This window comes from Cervus elaphus, chromosome 33, assembly GCF_910594005.1.
Source record: "Cervus elaphus chromosome 33, mCerEla1.1, whole genome shotgun sequence".
NCBI lineage: Eukaryota > Metazoa > Chordata > Mammalia > Artiodactyla > Cervidae > Cervus > Cervus elaphus.
The window spans coordinates 71,694,925-71,702,347 of NC_057847.1; positions in this window are offsets into that span (position 1 = coordinate 71,694,925).

Consider the following 7,423-nt stretch of genomic DNA (forward strand, 5'->3'; position numbering starts at 1 on the left):
TGGGGAATGGAGTGAAAGCATGAAGCCCAGAAGCACAAAATGCTCTCATTTCACTCTTTCAAAACCTCAAGACTGAGGTAGGAGGTGATTCCAGCCCTTGGCAGAATTCTTCCAAGGCCCTAGGAAAGAGTATCCAATTCAGAGTTTCTCTCCTTGTGGATGAGCACAGGAGGGACTGGAGAGTTGGCCATGTTAGGTGAGTGTCTTGAATAATTAAGGGGCCATTCATAGTTGAGTGATGCCCTGATAGGCCCACGCCCCAACCTGGGAACTCTCTTCTCGGGGCCCTTGATGGAGAGGAGGGGGCTCCAGAGAGATGCTGGTGACCACCTCCCTCAAGATGTCAGGCATCTTGAGGATGCCCCCGGAGGCATCAGAGGCAGCAGGGGCAAGTGGAGGGTACAAGGATCAGCACTCAGCAGCCTCTGCGGGCATCACCCTGAACTCCCAGGCTTTGCTTTACGTAACGTGCTCACTCAACCCAGTGCAGCAACCCCTGTCCCGACACTCCTGGGTGTCCAGCCCTGGGTTAGCCCCGGTCCTGCCTTTCTCCTCCCTCTGTCCTCTGTACCCCTCCCACCGGCCCCCCTTTCTCTTTGCCATGTCCCGTATCTAATTCACCATGTTTCAAGATTAGCACTGGAGGGTTATTCCACTTCTAGGTTCCATATTATCAAATTCAAAAAAATCAGAAATTGGGCCTTGCTGATAGGACTGAATCTTGGAAACTGAGACTTCTCAGCAAGTAGAAAATACAAGCCCTATTTGCACAATGAAAGGACCACGGACATCTGGGAGCACAAGACACCCAGGGCTGGTTTCTTGATAGAATCCGGCTTTCTGCTCACCCATGGTATGAAAATGGCTTCAGACATCAAGCTCACTTCTAGCTGACACCTTTTCTCCCTCCTGGAGTTCCTAGAAGCCTTCCATAATAGCCCAGCACCCAACCTCAGCTTCTCCATGCCCTCTCAATCTGCACAATCAGAAGAGAGCACCTCATTAACCAGTGAGAAGGAGAGTGCACCTCTAGCCAACAAGAGCTATGTACTCCTTGAAAGAGGAGAGTAAAAAATCTGGCTTAGAATTCAACATTCAAAAACCTAAGCTCATGGCACCAGTCCAATCACTTCATGGCAAGTAGATGGGAAAACAATGGAAACAGTGGCAGGCTTAATTTTCTTGGGCTCCAAAATCACTGCAGACAGTGACTTGCAGCCACGAAATCAAAAGAAAAGCTATTACAAACCTAGATGGCATGTTAAAAAGCATAGACATCACTTTACCAACAAAGGTCCATATAGTCAAAGCTATGGTTTTTCTAGCAGCCATGTACAGACGTGAGAGTTGGATCATAAAGAAGGCAGAGCCCTGAAGAATTGATGCTTTCAAACTGTGATGCTGATGAAGACTCTTGAGAGCACCTTGGACAGCAAGGAGATCAAACCAGTCAATCCTAGAGGAAATCAACCCTGAATATTCATTGGAAGGACTGATGCTGAAGCTGAAGCTCCAATACTTTGGCCACCTGATGTGAAGAGTGGACTTTGTAAAAGATCCTGATGCTGGTGTTGACTAAAAAAAGATGTACAATTGAGAGCTGCAAGTTAAGTTTTATTTGGGGCAAAATGAGGACTGCAGCCCAGGAGGCAGGATCTCAGATAGCTCTGAGAGACTGCTCCAAAGTGGCAGTGGGGGAAATTCAACATATAAGGTTTCAGTGAAGGGGGAGTTCAACACCGTGAAGCACTCAATTCACAAAAGGATTTTGTAAGTGCTGACATCTGATGTCACCATGAAAGGATTTAGTGCTTCTCTAGATGTGAGGAGATGCAAGGATAGATATCATAAAATCTGTTCCTAAAAACATCCAACTGTCTAAAGACCTGTCCCACCAGAGTCCCTGGAGCACAGAGTGCCTCACTCCACCCTGAACTCCCTTAGGGGTTGTTGAAGGTCAACAGCTATAGCAGCATGAGGTTCAATCTCTGTAGAGGCAGATGGCAATGCTCTTGATAAGTGCCAATGTAGCAGACACTGGGAAAGATTGAGGGCAGGAGGAGGACAACAGAGGATGAAAGGGGTGGATGGCATCACTGAATCAATGGACATGAGTTTGAGCAAGCTCTGGGAGATAGTAAAGGACAGGGAAGCCTGGCGTGCTGCAGCCCATGGGGCACAAAGAGTCGGACACGACTGAGCGACTGAACAACAACCCCTTGCTAGCCACACCACGAACAAGCACTAGACAGACGTCTGACATTTAATCCTAATGACACCCCGTTCGGTAGGCACCACAGGCCTAATGCTACAGATGAGGAAAATGGGGCTCAAAGTAAATTCCCCAGAGTCATGTGGACCCCAGGGCCTCTGCTCTTAACTATTATGTTACTGTATGACGTAGAATCCCCAAAGAGGCCTCGGTGGGTCACTGGATTTGTGTACTGTTGATTTAGGCATTCTACACTGTCAAATTATCTCCACCCCAAAATACTGCTCCAGGTTTCCTCAGGCTTTTACCTGAGAAAATATATTTATATGTATTAGGTAGTTAGAATAGGGAAAAGGAGTCCAGAATAGCAGTGGCTAAAAGACCTGGAAGGGAAAAGCCCACGAAAATAGAACAAAGGAAGGTCCGAGGACCAGAGTGAGAACCTCAGGTAAAACAAACAACGCTCCTGCCTAAGCCCAATTTGCATAGGACAGGCCCAGGGGGAACAAAAAACATATAGAAAGAGGAGCCAAAGCCCTCTTCTCTCTCTCTCTCCTGCGACTCTCTCTCTTTCTCCCTCTCTCCCTCTCTCACTCCCCCACGCGATGGGGTGCTCTTCTCTTCGCGTCTTTGGATCGACATGCCCTCACGCCTTGAAGATGGATCTTCATGCTATTATCTAAATAAATAGAGCTGTAACACTGAGCTGTAACACTGATTTATTTAAGAGCTATAACACGGTCTGTCCTCCAAGAGCTGTGACCTGCCGAGGGGGCTTCAATGTCCGTCACTCCAAATTTTTGTTGTGACGAGACAAAGAACCGAGGAGCATACCCTCGCGTGACATATGGAAATACTGATATACAGCAGCCCACGTTCGTTTTCTACACTATGCATTTACTTTTGCAGCCTAGTGGCTAAAATAGTTTTCATGTTTGAAACTTAAAAACATATACATAGAAAGAATGTACTGTACAACACAGGGAATATAGCCAATGCTTTGTAATAACTGTAAATGGAAATAACCTATAAAAATTATATAAAACTTTTAAAGTTTAATTTTAAAAAATGTATACATGGATAAAAATATAAATAAATAAATACACATGAGTATAGCCAACAGAATCTTATAGTTGCCAATTTCCTAAAAGATCTAACCCAGAATTTCACATGAATGAATTTAGATTTAACTATTTATAGGTGGTACATGATAATGGCTGTAGAGATCTCCAGCCAGTTAATTAGCTTCAGTTTTTCCTTCTGTGAATAGGTGATTTAAAATCATTGTCCCAGGATTGTAAAGAAGATCAGATAAGGACATTCATATCCAAAACACCCAACACAGCTTTCATTCAACATTAGTACTGTTGCAATTTCCTTATTAGGATTCTTTAAATAAGATATACACATTTGTTTGCATATTCTTACTAAATTCTTAAAAATCAACAGTCAAATCGAATTCATCTATAATAAAACCATCTACTGTGCATAAAATCATTTGAAAAGAATGACACAATAACTATCAACTGACATTTTATTTAACATGATAGAGTGCCTCAGTCTCAGTACAAAGTGACCTTAACTGCTTAGAAATTCCTTCCTTATTTTTACTGCAACAAATCATATGATGAAGGAAGACCTTCATCAGGGTCATGCAACTCAGAATGGCTTCTTTGGGGATACGTGCAGGCACCTTTGGGGACTTGGGAGGAAAGTCTTGGTAATTTTTTTTCAAGAGAATATGTTTTTATTTATTTATTTTTTCGAAGGACTGTCCTATATAAGGGATTTTAGACCATTTTTTTGGCTGTGCTGGGTCTTCCTTACTGGACGTGGGCCTCCTCTCGTTGTGGCAAGTGGGGACTATTCTCCAGGTGCGGTGCATGTGCCCCTCGTGGCGGCGGCTTCTCATTGCAGAGCACAGGCTCTAGAGCGCAGGGTCAATAGTTAACGGCGCACGGGCCTAACTGCCCCGAAGCAGGAGGAATCTTCCAGGACCAGGAATTGCACCCATGTCCCCTGCAATGGCAGGTGGATTCTAAACCACTGGAGCACCAGGGAAGTTGATAGTAATTGGCTTTTCCCTGACAGGATGTGCCCTGTCTCCCCTTTTATGTGTCAGGTCCTCAATAGTAGGGACCCTATTTCTTCTGTCTTTTGTCTCCCACCCCCAACACCTCCCCAACTCAAATCAACAGATACATTTAAACAGGTAATGCATGTCCAACACTGTGTCAGATCGTGGGGAGAACACAGAAAAGCAGCAGAAATTGTGGTCCTAGCTGAGAGGCACAGATAATCTCAACAGGCAATTCTGGCACTGGCTGAGCTAACCAGATATTATTGCTGGTATCTGAATTTCTTAATATAAGTTCCAGAAAGCCAGGTAACTTTTAGAAAAGTATATGATGCAATAGGGAAAGCAAATCCATCCATTCATATATAAATAAATAGAACTATACCTTTATTATTATTATTATTATTATTTTCCCTGGTGGCTCAGACGGTAAAGCATCTGCCTACAATGCGGGAGACCTGAGTTCGATCCCTGGGTCAGGAAGATCCTCTGGAGAAGGAAATGGCAACCCACTCCAGTACTCTTGCCTGGAAAATCCCATGGATGGAAGAGCTTGGTAGGCTACAGTCCACAGGGTCGCAGAGAGTCAGACACGACTGAGCGACTCCACCTCCACCTTCACACCTTAATAAGTCCTGGTTTGTGCCAGGCAGGGGAAGCCCAACAGTGAATCAGACTCGATCCCCAAACTTGGGGAGAGCCCTGTCTCGTTGGGAAGATGAACACATAAAAAAGAAAGACCATGGTGTGTTGTTAGAAGCTCTGTTGTTATAAAACACTGGCCAGGACCTGGGGAGGACCCAAAGGAGAGCACCATCTAGGCTGCTGGCCCTGAGGTGGTGGGAGGGGCGGGTCAGAAAAGATCTCAGAGACGAGGTGATCCTTGGCCTTGGCAGTGTCTCCCAAGGTGCCTGCCTGTCTGGGCGAGGAGGGGTGGAGCGTCCTCCTCCATGCTGTAGAGACCTCCTACATGTAGAGAAGCCATGGCAGCATGGCATGTGCAGAGAAACAGACGCTGGGGATGAGGGAGGGCTGTAGGCGAGAGGAGGGGCATGCCAGCCCACAGAGCAAGAGAAAAGGCCGGAGATGTGCCTCCAGATTAAACCAAAAGGTCCCCGGCACCACACTAGAGTGTGTACTTCATGCTGAAGGAAACAGGAACCCACCAGCGGCTGGTTTCAAGCAGACAGGAACATAGTCAGACTTGAATTTTTTTTAATTACTTTTAATGGGAAGACAGTTGCTTTGCAATGTTGTGTTGGTTTCTGCTGACAAATTAGCTACGTGTATACATACATCCCCTCCCTCAGGGGCTTCCCTGGTGGCTCAGCAGGAAAGAATCTGCCTGCAGTGCAGGAGAGGCAGGAGACAAGAGTTCAATCCCTGAGTCGGGAAGATCCCCTGGAGGAGGGCATGGCAACCCACTCCAGTACTCTTGCCTGGGAAATCCCATGGACAGAGGAGCCTGGAGGGCGATAGTCCACGGGGTAGCAAAGAGTTGGCCAGGACTTAGCTACAAAACAACAAATCCCCGCCCCCTTGAGCATCCCTCCCACACCCACCCCCACTCCACCTCTCTAGGTCATCACAGAGCATGGAGCTTGGCTCCCGCGCCACGCGGCGGCTTCCGACTAGCTACTTTACAGGCGGTAGTGTATACACGACACTGCTACTCTCTATTCCTCCTTCCCTCTACTTACCCCCGCCACACCTACAAGTCTGTTCTTCATATCTGCATCTCTATTTCTGCCCTGAAAATAGGTTCATCAGTACCATTTTTCTACATTCCATATATAGGCATTAATACATGATATTTGTTTTTCTCTTTCTGACTTACATTTTTAAGAGGTGATTCTGGTAATATGCATGACAGATGGACACGCTGGATGACAGTCTGCAGGAGAGTCTCCTGCAGACAGAATGGTGTCTCAATGGTCAAGATGAAAAATAATGAAGGCCCAAGCAAGGCAGTGGAAGTGGAAAGAGAAAGGGAAGGCAGTCTTGTAAGATGTCAATTCCAAGAATTTTGAGCTGTCTCATCTTGAGGAGGTATCAGAAAGCAGTGAAAGGCAAAGAAGGATATCATTTGCTCCAATTACAATTAGCAAATATTCTGCAGTGCAGCTGGTGATTCTAAGGATCCTCCCTCTTAACCTTAGAGTCCCCTCCTGCCTTCCATACAAAGACAGTGTGATAGCTGGTCCTGAGCAGACTCTAAACCCTAGCTCCATCACCTACTAGCAGGATAACCAAGTGCATAAATCGGTTAATATTAGTAGTTGCTCTCAGTAAATGCTAGCTGCTCTTGAACCTGGCTGGGTCTCTCTTCTGATGGCCTAGCTTGTCCCACAGAGGTTGTTAACTCTTGTTGCGGAAAAAACACTCAGACTTAGCATTTTAAAAATATGACTTTTGTCATTCGTGGAAGGTCTATATGAAGGGAGCAACCACCAGGCAGGAGCCAGGCAATTAGCACACCCCAGTCCTTATCATGTCAGTATCACAGATCCCCCTATATACACAGTGCAGGTCGAGAGCCACCCTCCCGGCCACCCCTGCCATGACAGCCTTGCGCCCACAGGTGCACAGACATCGGAAGATATTTGAAAGGACGGCTAATCACACATCCATCTAAAAACAAGGGGGATCTCGGTTTTTGTTCAGAAGAACATGGGGAGTGTGACCTTGAAGACATGGCAAGAGGACACGATGTCTGTTCAAAGATATTAAGGATCATTTTGTACTACTTGAGTTTTTAACTAAATATGTGATATGACATTCTGGTGGTTATGGAGGAAACTGATTTCCTTAAAAGCTTTTCAAGGTAACAATAAACCTCTCTTCACTCCTGAAGAAGGACATTAGGTTGGACAAAATTTGGTGTGTGTGTTTTTTTTTTAATAAAACAGAATTGCTCTCACTTAAATTTCAATTTCTTATAATAATAGAGCTGTTCTTCAGTTAGGTAACCTAGGAGGATGATTTGTACCATATAAACACTTCCCTAAAATATTCAAAAATGAGGATCCCAAATTCATTGACAGAAATCACAACAGTGGCTTTTAATGGTGGAAAAGAGGTGAGTGACCTGCAAAAGGGTATGAAGGAAATGTCTGGGGGGGATGGGCACATTC